Here is a 15,343-nt window from a genome sequence, read left to right as displayed (position 1 = left end):
TCCAATTCCTACCCATTTCAAATATCTGACTTGGAATTAGAGAGGGATGTGTCAGTTTATTTTAACATTAATATGTTATAACCTCTTAGCCTTCAATATACTATCTCTAGGCACCCCACCTATAGATTAAAACTTATAGCACCAAACCAAGAGCTATTGACAGGGCCAACTTGTTTTTATTTATTTTTGTTTGCTTGCAAGGATATATTGAATGTATATCATAAACATTTCTAGTAATACCAAGGGCTCTTCAATAGAATGATCACATGTATGAAACTGACACTTGAAGTTGTAAAGCAATGCAAAATAAAATCACTTTTTCTTTTAAAGAAGAGCAAGAATAGACCACAATCACTACTTGTGCCCCCCTCCCTGTCTTTTCCCTGCTGAGGACCACTTGAAGAGGAATGATCCTTTTTACTTAAACTTAACTTAGCCACTCCATGAAATCAAAGTTTGTGTGAAAAGAGCCCACTGTCTTGCTAAGACACCTTCAAAGATTTCTTACTTCAGTGTATCTCCTTCTTCTTCTTTACCCCCACTGTTAAATGTATTCCTTTGACAATGCACCTAACACCGAGTTTAAAGTCTCTGTACTGGTTTACTTAAAGGAAAAGAAGGATGAATAGAAATACTCACCTCATCAGGGATCTTTTGTAGACTTGCAAACTCCCTTTCTTCTTTTATTTCCCCATGCATGAAATATACTTGGATTGTTAAAATGTGATCATTTGCAATTCATTTTTTCAAAGTTGAATATGGAAATGAATTTATGACTTGGAGAAAAGCTGTCAAATTTTAATTCATTTGGCTTCTTCCATATACATTCCTCAAAGTTCGGCATATTCTCCTGTGAAAATATATTATTTATATTGAACAAGGAGCGAATGCTCTGCTGTTGCTATTCCCCCAGATCACTTAATTTAAAAAGATTGGGAAGAGGAAAAATATGTTTACTTGAAAGAAGAGCTTTTTTAAGCTAAGCAGTTTCTTGTCTCTTATGTGTTCCCCTGTCTTTGCTTGAGTCCCTAAAGTGCACTGGAGAGAAAAAAAAAGTGAAAAAAATATGGTCCTTACTGGCTCCTTTTCTCCATTTTAGACCTATTGCCATCACGGGAATGAAAAATGTCCAATTGTTAAGTATGAGTTCACTTTCCTATAATGATCTGGGGTATATTTAGGGAGATGGAGTAGAAAGAACAGACAGAGGAACTCATCAGACTAGTGATTGTGTCATGCCCACAGCTAGCTACCAGCCTAGTTGCAAACCTGCATGGCAGTCATCTATATCTCAGACTTTATCAAATATATCCCATAACAGTCCATACTAACAGTGTTTCAGATCACCTTTGTAATACTCATAGACAACAGTGGTTCCTCTTTCCTTGTACATAGACTTAATGCATGCATCAGTATGTGACTTAGGACTTCCAAAACAGTTCATTTCTTTGTAGAAAGTATTTCTATAGATAAAGAACACAAATTATTGATTTTGGATTGCAATAGAATAATTCTACTTTCTTTGACCAAACTTATAATGTATTTAAACAAATTAAATGTAGCCACCTTTCTGGAAAAAGGCAAAAAGCCAATCATTGGACCCATAATTGAAGCCTTTTCATTTTTAAAGGAACCATCAGAACATGTACTCCAATTAACGTTCTAAAATCTAAGGCCGTCTATAATTTTTGGGACACTAGATCCATGGCTATGCTATATTGAACTATTATGAACATATTATATAAAACCATCAAGCCCTTATAACACCACTAGTAATACAACTAGGAAGAAAAAAGAATTAGAATATGATGGAGAAATTTGATGAGCTATCTCTAGTAAGGCTTTTATGTGTAAGACATAAATGTATTTAACACAGATATTTAAGACCAGAAGCCTTTAACTACTAAATGGTTGGTGAAATGATATAAACAAACAATTCTCTAAAGACAAATTAGAAACTATTTTAAACCTCTATAAAATATCTAAATCACAATAATATAAATCTGAATTAACATGGATATTTTTGACAACTTATAATATATTTTATATCAATTCTCTTCATAATATACTCCTTCAGCCAGAGAACCATCATTTACAACAAAAAAGAAAAACAAACAAAAATGATTGAGCAAATAATAAACGAAAAGTAAGAATACTAAATGGTAAAATGGATATTTAAAGACTAACTCACTAATGTGCCATTGATGGAGCTGCAAATTGGTCTAATCTCTATGAAGAAGAATTTGGAATTAGGCTTAGAAAGTCACCTAAATACTCATCTTTGTTGATTTAGTGTTCACTCTGCTAGGCAAATAACTTAAAGGTTGAATAAAAATATTTACATCGGCACTTTTTGTAGTAGCAAAGAATTAGAAGCAAATTAGATGTGCATCAAATAGATAAGTTAAATAAACTATGGTGCATGAAGGTGATAGAATATATTTGTGCTTTAAGAAATAATGAAGATGGAGAAGATAGTGGGAAAATATTGCTTAATACAAAGTGAAGAAAAATAAAGAAAATTGAACCACAAGAATATAAAAGAAAAAGGCAACAATTAAATACAAATAGTTTTGTGCTTAAGAGGAAAGAAGAGTTAAAAGAATGCACCTTTTTCTTATTATTTCCTTGGGTTGAATTCTATGGTTGTGGAACACTATAGATACTGACAGTTTTGATATGCCAATTAATTGCACTTAATTGCTTTGTTTCTCTTTCTCTTTTAAAATTTTGGTCCTTTTGGCAGGGAAGGAAAAGTTAATATTGTGAGAAAAACAAAGCACAAGTAATTAGAAAGAGAAAATGCTGGTCCTACTAGAGATCCTAATTATGTATGTGTACCTAAATATGGAATAGCTTAAAGAGAGGATGATGAAAGTTCATTTCTCACTACGGATTCTTTCAATTACCCTTTTGTTTGTTTGTGGAAATGTCACATCAGGTCCTAAACTTAGAAGTTCATAGTCTTTTTTGCTTTATTCCTAGTATATGTTTCACTTCTACAGTGACTAGTCTCAGTCAGTTAACAAGCATTTATTAAACATTTATTTTATCCAAGTATTATGGTAAAACAGGATATGAAATATATTCTAATTTGGGAAGACAATAAACAAAGGTAGCTGAAAGCATATGTACTTACTTGGTGCTAGAGAATGTCCTGTGGAGACATCTTAATCCTATGCATCCTTCTTAAATTGAAGGTTCTAGAAGGAACCAGTCAATCAGATGGTGTGACCTATGGAACAGAGAGTATACTCTATGTTAGAAGTAAGCCAGTGATGGAATGACCATCCAAGGTAAAGAGATTTCTAGGTCTTGGTTGAGGAAATGCTGTAGAGATGAATCAGAAGTGCAATCTGGAAAGGGATGAAGGTATTTTTCTCCTGGTCCTCCTAGTGGAAGTTCTGAGAAGAATGAGCAAATTACAATGTAAGGTCTTAGAGGTTAAGAATACTTCCAGGGAGAGCAGTATCAAAGATAAAACACTATTAATATGTGTTTGATGATCGATTCATCCAAGTTCATTCATTTGTTGAGTGTTTATTGAATGAACAAAATAAGCGATCAATAAATATTTGGTGATTGATTTTTCTCTTAATAGCTTCTGAGAGGAGTGGAAAAAATCAGAGGACAGGACACTGGCTTTCCTTAGCAGTTTGATCATGTTTCAAAAGGATTCATTCTCTTAGATAATGTATAGTTCATTTGTCATTGCTTCATTTTCAGCAACAGTTTAGAATTATGACCTGGAAATTAATTTAGGACTGTGAACTGATAATTAATTTATGGAAATATGAAATTAGGGCAGGCATTCTTTGGGTACCCATTGGGAAAGATCACAACTAGTGAGAAACATGTTGGCAATCAAAATTTAATTTAACATAAACAGGGAAGGGGCCAAAAAACACCCAGAAAATAGAGAAGAGAGGGGAAGAAGTTACAAAAGTTGTCAATGTGGGAACTGAAGATGGGATGATGGAGGAAAGCAATATGAGATAAATGATGTGGGTGGTGGGGGAGAATGAGTCACTTATATAGCCCCAGAGTGGAGTTAGGAGCACTTGAGCACCATGGACCCTTAAGAGATGAAAGAGTGCTTAGCAGGTAAGAGAGTTTGATGTCTCATTTTATATAGATTAAGGAAGAACAGAGTAAATTTTATCCATGCTACCTGCAAGTCTGTTCATTAATATATCCAAATCATCTCAAAGTTGTTGGTAAAACATAAAAGTTAACATGTTCACATCATCTTGAAATTATTAGCACTTTTTGTTGTTCGGTGGTTCTTACTACAGAGGTCTGACACTTTTGTGAGATTTATGTATCATAGGACCAAGGGCCCTGATAGTAGAGATTTCACCTGATTCAGCACAATTTTGAAATGATGTGTAAAAAATGTGAACTGATTTTTGGGACAGTCTGTACATAACTTCCAGGTTCCCCTTTGCATTCTTATTTTTTTCTATTACTCCTTTACACAGGTTACTTATAAATGTGCTGTACTTATTAGAAAAGGGGTAGAGTTTCAGGGTACCAGAACAAGATACAATTTCAATGCAGACACAAAGATAGGACAATAATAATTTTCCCTTTTGAAAGTTGTTCTCTATTGTATGAGTCTGGTACTAGCTGGGAAATGGGTGGAACATAACCACAGAGAAACCAACAGCAAATTGATATGAAGTATTTGGAGGGGATAATGGTTACTAGGGTCAGGAAAATCTTTTTAAGGATACTGAAACATTAACTGAGCCTTAAAGAAAAGATTTAATTTTCAGTGGCAAATGTGAGGAGAGTGTGAGCTCTAGGCATGGATTGGAAAGATCCTATACATAGGCACAGAGATGGGAAATGGAATATTGTATATGGGGAAAAAGAAGATACAGCTTGACAGGAATCCAGATTGTGTGAAGGAAAGTAATGTGGAATAAGCCTGGAAAGGTAGGAGGGAGCCATATGGTAAAGCACTTTGAATCCTAAACAGAAGTCTATGTTTTATCTTAGAAGCAATAGAGAAACATTGAAGCTTGGAATGACTGAACAAATGGTGGTGTATGAATGTACCAGAATACTAATGTGCCATAGAAAAGATGAAAGAGATGGTTTCAGTTAAACCTGGGAAGAACTGTTTGAACTGTTGAATTATTGAGAGGAGACAGAACCATGAGAACATTTCTTTGGAAAGACAAACAACTCTGAAAAACTTATGATCACTTAAGAGTGACCACTCATGATTTCCAAGAATTAATTATGATGCTCCCTCTGATACTCAGCTGATAAATTCAGATTATATATTGAAAGGTTTATTTTTGCCCATGGAAAATATGGAAATATGTTTCAAGTCTCTCCCCCTTTCCCCAATGAGTGAGGTTAAAGTTGGAGGGAGAAAGTTCAATTTTGTTAATTAGAAAATATGCTTCCTGCAGTTGTGTTATGAAAAGGAACAATATTTCAAACCACCAAGATTAGTGACACTAAAGAAATCATAAAAATAGGATGAAAAAATAAGTTTTAATCCTCATAAAAATAATGAGTTGGTTCAAATAAAATAAAATACTGATGATGCCTTCACCCTTCAAGATTGCTTACTTTGAAAAGTGTGTTGCTGCACAAAACTACTCTTTAAAGACTTTTAAATGCCATGTAGAGGGGTAGGCTTAGGGGAAAATAATTCTCCCCCAAATAATAAAACTTTTTTTAAACTCTCACCCAGTTTTCTCTGAAGAGTGTTAAAGTTTTCATGACATCCTAAGACTTTTTAGCAATGAAGCATTCCATGAGTATGCCTCTCAAGGGCTATGCATTAAAAGATTACATATTAAGTAATAGGTGTCTCTCATGCCTTGGAAACACTAGCTTACATGTTGAAACTTTTATCAGAAGGCAACTGAGTAGCTCCCTTTGAAAACCTGAAGAAGCTCTAAAAGCCTCCATAGTCAAATCAACTGGACTGTTACGTCTTAATGATGATGCCATCATTAGAAGGGGACCATTCCTCTATTTTTTATTAAAACATACAGATGTCAACACAATCAGAGAGAGTGAGGAGCTATTATTGTCTCCCCTTTGATTAAATGATTTATACTTATTCATGGGAAAAGGAAGAATCAATCATAGGAATTCAAAAAGAGTTAAAGTCATGATGATATAGTCACGGGATAGTCAAAGGAGGAGAGGGCAGAAAACTGTCTGGATATACCTTCTGGCAACTCATTCCTTATAACCTAACCATTAGAATGGGAATTCCTAAAGCAGGTGCTTGTTCTGTCCATCTTTGGGTACCTAGTTCCTGGCATGAAGTTAGCATTAATAAATGATGACTGGCTAACTGAAATTCCTACAAAAAGGAAGAGGAAAGTATAAAGGTGATGAAGAATGCTTTATTAGACTATAAGCCCATATAATCACTGAAAGGTTGCTTGTTCTTTTGTACCATTTTATGTTTATTCTTAACAAACTGGTTCAATATTTTAAATGCAAATTCTTGGAAAGGTGAAAGTGCTGTTATGTCTACTGACTTGATTTTGGTTAATGTGCCACATACCAACATATATATTATATGCATATCTAGAATTAAATATCATCTCTCTATATTTATATATATATACATAAATCAAAGTATCACTGCATTTACTTTACCCTTTAAAATGTAAATGGTTTTTTATTTGATGTAAGAAATATGTAAAATGCTGGAATTTTAAATATATAGATATCTAATCCTTACAACATCTACTTTTCTTCTAATTAACCACTTTTAAAATATTCAAGTTTTTTTTACAGTATAAAGGAAAATACCTCCATCCTGCAGATGGATGTTACTCATTACAGAGTAACTTGACATAAGCTGGCATCTCCTGGCTGGCATCTCTTGCTTCCCTTGGCATCAGTGTCAGCATGAATGACAACAAGGCAGAGCCAGTATGACCATGGGAGTCCCTAGTGAATGGCAAAGAGCCAGTGGAATGTCCCCATATCATGACGTTGAAAGTGAGGGAGTAAAGAGGGTTCTTAAACCCAAGAGGGAAACTCACTGGGCTCTTTTTGCTTCCAGACCCAGACTGCCTGACTGACTGACTGGTTCTCAAAGCTGTTCAGGCATGGGTGTATCTTGGTCCTTGATCTATGGAAAGACCCAGCACCAGAGATGGGGCTTAACCAAGCAAAGGAAGAAAGAGTTCTAGTTAGGCTGCTTCTCTCTCTCTCTCTCTCTCTCTCTCTCTCTCTCTCTCTCTCTCTCTCTCTCTCTCTCTCTCTCTCTCTCTCTGCCTCTGTCTCTCTGTCTCTCTCTCTCTCTCTGTATATCTCTGTCTCTGTCTCTCTCTACCTCTCCCTTTCTCTCTGTCTCTCTCTCCTCCCCTTTCTCTCTCCTTCCCTCTTTCTCTATCTGTCTTTCTGTCTCTAATTAATAAATGCCTATAAATTGGACCAAGAGCCTCTAGAACACCTTTTTACTGTTACACTACCAAGGGTTCTAAAAGTACAAATGTAGTCTGTGTCCCATAGCATATGTTCATTTTGAAATTAATCATACATTTTAAAGAAACAAAAATAAAGACATAATTGAGCTTTAGATTCTTGATCAAACATTGACCTCAAACAAATGACAGCTATGATCAACAATTAAGATCAAATAATAACCATGGATTCTTAATAAAACACAAACTCTGACAGGACTTATGAGGCAAGAGAGGCTTAGTTTGGGAGGTCCAGAAATGGGCTCTATAACTGTCTACAAAAGAATAACTAATATAATAGAAGGAAGGCTGCTTTTTGAATCAAAGGACCTGTGTTTGAATGGAACAGATTCTTATGATATTACTGGTGCAATTCTGGTGAAATGAAAACAATTTTCTCAGCTTCAGTTTTCTTATCTGTAAAAATGAGGTGATGGAACAAGATGCTGTCTAATTTTTTTTTATTCTTTTGATCATATTAGCTAAATCCAGAGAAATTTATTGCCAAAGTTTTGGTTACCAGGAGATGACTTTGTTTGTCTTTTCATTCTTTCTTTTTCCACATCAGCTCTTCTTTTCTGCCACAAGTTCCCAAGACCATCTTCTAAGGAATACAAACGATGTACTCTGTGGGGGTGAGAAGCAATAATAATGAAATGGAATGTTAGATCTACATAAGACTTTTATACATTAATGCACTCCTCGCAAATTGGTGAACTTGTCCAACTATTCTGGAAAATAATCTGGAACTATGGTCATAGGGCTTCATAACTGTATATACCCTTTGATCCAATAATACTACAACTAATTCTGATCTCAAAGAGATCAAATAAAAAAAGAAGAACATATTGTAACAAAATATTGGTAGCAGCTCTTTTCACAGTGATAAAAGTAAAAATTTGGAGAAATATTCATCAACTGGGGAATGGCTAAACAAGTTGTGGCATAGCATTATGTTGGTGTGCTATTTTGCTATTAGATATAACATGAGGGTGGTTTTAGAAAAAAAGATAGAAAGACATATGAACTGATGTGAAGTGAAAAGAACTGAGAGATCATTTTGTACAGTAATAGCACTAGGGTAATGATGGGCTGGGAAATATTTCATAACTTAATTACCATTTAAATGGTAAAAATATAATGTACATGAATATATGAGTTTATTATACATAATAACAGTGTTACCTTCAAATAAAAGCATAGAAAAAACAAAGGGAAAAATATCACATTTGTGTGTCACAAAATCCAAAATAAAATATCAATTACATCAGGAAATGGCCTCCAAAATTCTACAAGAATGAAGCAATGAACTTGAGTTTGGTATGAATTTCTAATTAAATTAAAAGACCATTCTTATTTTGTTCCTTGGCTTCTCTATCAACGAGAAATGAATTGAAGGAAATTGAAAGAAATCTCTGATTAATATAAGCATTGTAGAAATCCATCAGAACTAATTCTAGTCCCTAATTCCTCAAGATATGTTATATTTAGAGACATATTTATTCATTTTTTAATTCATGTCTATTTAAATTTCTTCTACTTTTTGATCCTTGTTGCATTTTTATGGCATCGTGATTGGTTTTGAGGATAGTCATTAAAGTTTCCACAGGTAAAATTCCAAATAGTGGAAGATTTCACATTTATTTTATAGAACCAACCTGACATCTATTTTCCAGAAAGAAATAGACAAGTCTGGAGAAAGCATGTAAAGTGTAATAACTCAGTGTAAAGAACACAGGCTCTTGATTCAGAAGACCTTTGTTCAAAATTGACCACTGATATTCACTATGTCTATAATCTTATATTTATTTAATTAGTTCACCTTTTGGGGCCTCAACTTCCTCTTCTTTAAAATGAGGGATTTGGACTGATTCTCTTCAAAGGGCCTTTCTAGCTAAAGATCTATGATCCTTTGAAGTCATATAGGATTAAGGCTGAGAAAGGTTCACCAGATTTAGCCATTAAGAGATATTAGGGCACCTAGGTGACTCAGTGGATTGAGAGCCAAACCTGGAGACAGGAGGTCCTGAATTCAAATATGACCTCTGATGCTTCCTAACTATGTAACACTGGGCAAATCACTTAATCCCAATTGCCTGACTCTTGCTCTTATGCCTGGGAATCTATACTTAGTATCAATTCTAAGAAAGAAGGTAAGAATTTTTTAAAAAGAGAATTGTTCAACTTAATGAGTACATTTATAGATAACATTACTACAATGATGTCTGATTAGTATTATTCTTATATTTCATAAAGTAAGTGACAGATTTTGAGAGAGAATAAAATTTAAGGGTCATGTTCAATTCCCTCATTTTAAAGATAAAAGAAACTGAAGTTGAGAAAGTTGAGTTAATTTGTCTAGGGCCATGATGTTGGCCAGTGTCTGGGGCATCATTTCAGCTTAGATTTTCCTTTTTCCAAGTCAATCTTATTCTTTCCAGTTTAGCTGGTATTAGATATATAAAATATAGGCTAATCAGAATCATAATTTGTAGAATAAAACATGAAATGAAGATTTTGAAAGTGATCATTTTCCACAAAAAGTTTAAAATAATGTTTTTTCTAACATGAGGATGAGAATAAGACAATGAAATTAAATGAGAAGAGGTAATCACAGTAGACAAGAAGAGGAGCATATTGGGAAAGGTAATAACTTCTACCACTTAAAAAAAGAAAACCATAGAATGAGAGCTGGGAGTGATGCTCCTTCCTTGTCCTCCAGTCTAATACAGCTTATTTTGCAGGTAAGAAAAGTGAGTTCCAGGGATTTAAACTTGCCCAAGATTGCAGAGATAGTAAATGTGAGGCCACATTTCAAATTCACCTTCTTTAAGTAAAGGTGGAGCATTCTTTCCAGCTGCATTTTAAGGGAATGCTGAATCTCAACATCTGATTTTTTTTCTCTTAAAGAATCATCAATATTTTGTGCACTTTTAAGATCTTGTCTCTAAGGAGAAATAAAAATGATAACTCTGGAATGCATACTATGTGCTAAAAATTTAAAAAATATTATTTCATTTGATTCTTACAAAAAACTCTGAAAGATGCTATTATTATCCTCATTTGCAGACAAGGAAATAGGAATAAAGATGTTGTAACTTGCCATCATCTGAGGTTGGATTTGAATTCATGCCTTCCTGACTCCAAACCTACTTTCTATCCACTCTTACCTAGCTGCCTTTTTTATTAATCTAAGCAGAAGTAAAAAAAAAATTAAGGAATATTCATATAAACTAATAAGTATAAATATGTATCTGATGCTTTTTACACTTATTTAAATGTGTTCCTGTTTTTGATTTGCATTTTGTTTTTTATTATGATTTTTTGGAGGAAAAAAAATTAAGTCCTAAACGAATATAAGCTCTAGTCGTGATGATGGTATATCTCCATTGCAAATAGAGCCCCTGTATTCCTTGTGCTCGTATTCCTCAGCTAGTAATATATAGGTACTTACATTTTATTGTTTCTTAATGGTGATAATGCTAGTGATGCTAATGCTAATGGCAATATATCCCTTTATGGGAGGTAGCCTGGGGGCATTAATTAATGAAATAAGAAATTATTAAGCAGCTACTATCTCTCAGGTACTGTTATGAGTGCTGTTGGCAGAAAAAAACAGAAATGGAAACGATCCCTACCTCCATGGAGCTTGCATTATACCAATAGCAATATGTGAGTGTGTGTGTGTGTGTGTGTGTGTGTGTGTGTGTGTGTGTGTGTGTGTAAAGGAAAGAATGCAAATGTGTGTGTGTGTATATATACACATATATAAATATATATATATATGAAATTCATATAAATATCTAAAACTAAATATAAACTCTTATTTTGGAGGAAAGACATCAACAACAGCTGGTAGGATCAGAAAAAGCCCCAGATAGGATGTGACATTTGACCCAAACTTTGAAGGAAACCAGACATTATAAGAGGTAGAAGTAAGAAAGGGGACAGGCAGCCTGTGAAAAGGAATATAAATAGATGGAATGTTTTATGGGAAGAACAGGAAGAAGGGTACTATGTTAGGACTATAGATTGTTTGAAGGGAAATAATGCATAATAAGTTTGAGAGATGGGATGAAACCAGGTGGTAAATGGCTTTAATTGACAAATAGAGGAGTTTGTCAAGTGAGTCAATAAAAGGAATATATGTATAGAAATATGTGTGTGTGTGTGTGTGTCTGTGTATGAATGCATTGACAAGAATTCCTTTTCTACTTTCCTGGGCACAACTGGGGGGATATTCTCATTCAGAATCCATGTGCTTGTATTGCTCTGCTAGTAATATATCCCTTAATGGGATCTATTATGGGAAATATCCCCAATCGTGTCCAGGAAACTAGAAATAGGGATCCTTGTCAAGGAAGTCCTATTTATATTTTGGTTTTCTATCCCAGCTTCTGAGATCTTACCAATCCCCTGTAGCATGTGGTATGATGGACATCTTCATTTTGCTGAATGACTACGTAACAATACAACTATTTTCCTCTGGTGTTCCCTTTCAGGGAAGCTCTCCAAGAGCCTTTTTACAGATTCCCTTGAAAGAAAACTCCTATTATTTGTCTTTTGCTCCATCTAGTTGATGCTGCAGTGACTGTCATGGAAAAAAAATGTTCCTGACAACTGAGAAAGACCTGTCTATCGCATGACATGAAACTCAACATCTTTCTTGGATCTGGGCGATACCCAAGACTCAAGTCTTTGTATCTGAAGGTAGGAAGTTGAGGAATGAATTCTGATGCAAGGTCCCCCTCACATTGTAATGAAGGAGAACAATATCAGGACTCTTGCCATGTGAGCACATTGGGATTCCGTGCAGCACAGAGGGGAGCCTTGAAAATGTAGGCGTTGATTGCCATGGAAACCGAAGCAATAATATAAAAGCAGCTTTGAAGGTCTTGAGAGATGAATATGACTGCATGTGCCCTGCCATGTAATCAGACAGTATATGGTTGGCACTTGAGCTCTAGAGTTGGGAGGAGGCAGCTTGGACTTGGCATCTCTGCCTTCACGTTGGCACTCTGGCAAGAAAGACAATTAGAAATGATGCCATTTAAGACCTGATAATGGCAAGAAGGCTAAACTCAAATACAAAGCAAACCGAAGTTAAATTAATCTATTTTCTTTCCATCTGCTAATCATATATTGGGAGGGAAATTCCTAATCACTAAGTACTCAATTAAATTCAGGGATATGAAATGTATAATGCTAAGCCATCGAAAATGCGAATAAGGAAAAATATTCTAAATGAGTTAATTAAATTAAATTTTCCAAAACTTAAAAAAGTGTTCATAATAGGCAATATCTATTTTGAACATTCAGGAGCTGTTACTCTAAGAGAATAAATAAGGAAATAGAGGTAAGAGACTACAAATGACTTGTTCAACATTATACAGTGGTGTTCCCGGAGTAAGAATTGAACTCATCCAGGTCTTCTTGATATCTAATTGACTCTGTCTGCTACACTATCATTTCAAAAATAGTGATAGCACTACTTTCAGAAGCTCTTAGTTCAACTCATTATAAAACTCAAATATATGTTTTAAAACATTTTACATATTTAAATTATTATGACATTAATTCTGAGGTAGGCTCCAGTGGTTCTTAATATGTTGTCTGTGAACTTGTATGTGTGATTAAATATCTTGATAAGTATCTTTCAAAATAACTGATTTCCTTTGTAATTATATTTTATTTTTGCAAATTTAAAAATATAATTCCAAGGAAAGGCCTACCAGACTTCACTAGAATTCCAAAATGTTTCATGGTACATACAAAAAAAAAAAAAGGTCTAGCACCCCAGTCAATGAACATAATTTTATAAGTAATGAAAACATTTGAAAGAAGTTCTGTGACTTGTCCAAGGTAGAACAGGTAGTAATTGTTCGAGGTAGGATTTGCACCCAAGTATTCCTTACTTTTGTTTAGCTTTTTATCTATTATATTGTACCATTTTTGTTAAATTATTTTAATAGGCTTTTTTATTTTATCAGCATAGGCACAGTGGCATGTTGCCAAATTTTTAAGAACAGACTCTTCAGGGGAAAAATATATTTACCACACTAAAATATAATTGGTATTATTGACATTTTCTAAATCATTTTCTTAAGTCCAGACAACCAAAAAACAAAACAAAAAAATCAATCCCTGATTCTAGTGTTTATTAATTTTCAAGGGAGAAATGTTCATAACTGAAAATTTAACAATTGTTTCTAGGGAGCTTTGGGTAAACTGCAGCATAATCCTAGGCAACACCTAACAATGAAACTGTTTCAAAACAGATAGACACTTGCTCTAAATCTCATAAGTACCTCAAATACACTATCCAAAATGCACTTAAGCACTAGTTAACCCTATTATTAATATTTTATTAATATAAATCAGTGTAATAATAATAATATTAATAAGCAATTTTACAAAGTTCTTTACATATAACATTTTATTTGATCTTTAAAATAATTTAGTAAACTATGGAGTTATTGTCCCAATTTAACAGGTGAGGAAACTGAGGTTGAAAGAGAATGTGTCTTTCTTAGAGTCTCATGATGGGTGAATTTTGTAAGGGCGATAAAGGGTGTTTTTATAAAAGGTTGGACTGGATTATTTAAGAATAGGGATGGCATGAATTTTATGACATTCCAAAGAGGTTTATTTACAATTTATTTACAACATATAGAAAGAGAGAAGTAAGAAAATCAGAGAGAGGATAGGGTAAGATATCGAGCCTAAGCACTAAGTATCTTGCCCTAACTCCTGGCTCAACCCAGGCAGGGGAGTTTAGTCCTTAGCCAGAGAGGCCTTGGCTTTTGAGTTGAGAACCTGGGGATGCAGGGAGTTTCACAAGAGGATAAGTCTTGCCTGAGGTTAGTCTCTTCAGAAATCCAGGAAAAGAGTCAGCCTTTTCACTCACCACATGTCAGTTCAAAGGGAGTGATTCAAGGACAGTCTCACCAAGTACAGGGTCTCAGGTCCAGTCAGCAGATTCTTCACCAGCCTCCAACTTGAACTCAGAACTCCAGAAGGAGTTGAAGTTCCTCCAGGAAGCTGTAACTCCCTTTTAAAGACATTTTTGCATCACTTCCTGTGCCTTCCTCCATTATTACATCTACCAATTACTGCTAAAGCTTTGCTTAGGACTGCCCAAGGGGCAGTCAGTTTGATTCTTATTCATTATTCTTATTCACTATCACACACATGGGTCACAGACCTCCCCCACTTAAAGATTAAGTTTACACTTTTGATGATTAAATCTTAAAATGCACAGGGAACTTAATTTAATCTTCACAATTTCAAGGGTGGAACTTGAACTTCTGTTTTCCTGGCTCTCTGTTCTTTCTCTTTTTTCTTGCAAATTATGTTAATGTTACTTTTGGATGTACTTAGTTCAACCTATCCAAATATCTTTTTTTTTTTTTTGTAATGTGCATTGAGCAAATTGAAGCCTTTCGCGCGCGCGCGCACACACACACACACACACACACACACACACACACTAAGCTTGCTGCACATATTTTTCATGGATTTCAGCCCTTATGGAGAAGCATCTAAGTAGTCAATCATATGACATGATTAAGGGACCTGAAAAGTCATTCTGCTTCCATGTATCTCTAACAAATTCTCTGATAGAGATATATGGATTATCTGACCTGGAAAGCCAGCTAGATTACATACATAAGCATTCTTGGAGTTCATTTAGTCAAACTCTTATTTTCTGTTTTATTTTTTATGGGAGGGGATGCTGAAGTCCAGGTTATTTAAATGTCTCACTAATAATAAATGACAAAGCAGTGATTTGAACTCATTTTCTAGTTCTAAATCAAGTATCTTTTCAATTAAACCATGTTTGCTCCCTGAAACAATCCCTTCTGAACTATCTAGTTCAATCTGTATCT

General features: G+C 34.5%; 1 long non-coding RNA gene across 1 annotated transcript; it reads right to left on the bottom strand.

The window, feature by feature from the left end:
* Window positions 1-572: 572 nt before the first annotated feature.
* On the bottom strand, window positions 573-14,556 carry LOC130454994 (uncharacterized). Its single transcript, XR_008912752.1, has 4 exons — window positions 14,362-14,556; window positions 7,975-8,081; window positions 3,140-3,235; window positions 573-850 (listed from the first exon to the last, which is right to left on the bottom strand). It is a non-coding gene; the product is annotated as an uncharacterized LOC130454994 (long non-coding RNA).
* Window positions 14,557-15,343: the final 787 nt, after the last annotated feature.

Source organism: Monodelphis domestica, chromosome 6 (genome assembly GCF_027887165.1).
Source record: "Monodelphis domestica isolate mMonDom1 chromosome 6, mMonDom1.pri, whole genome shotgun sequence".
Lineage (NCBI taxonomy): Eukaryota > Metazoa > Chordata > Mammalia > Didelphimorphia > Didelphidae > Monodelphis > Monodelphis domestica.
Note: the sequence above shows the minus strand (reverse complement) of the source record. Positions and strands in the feature narration are given on the sequence as shown.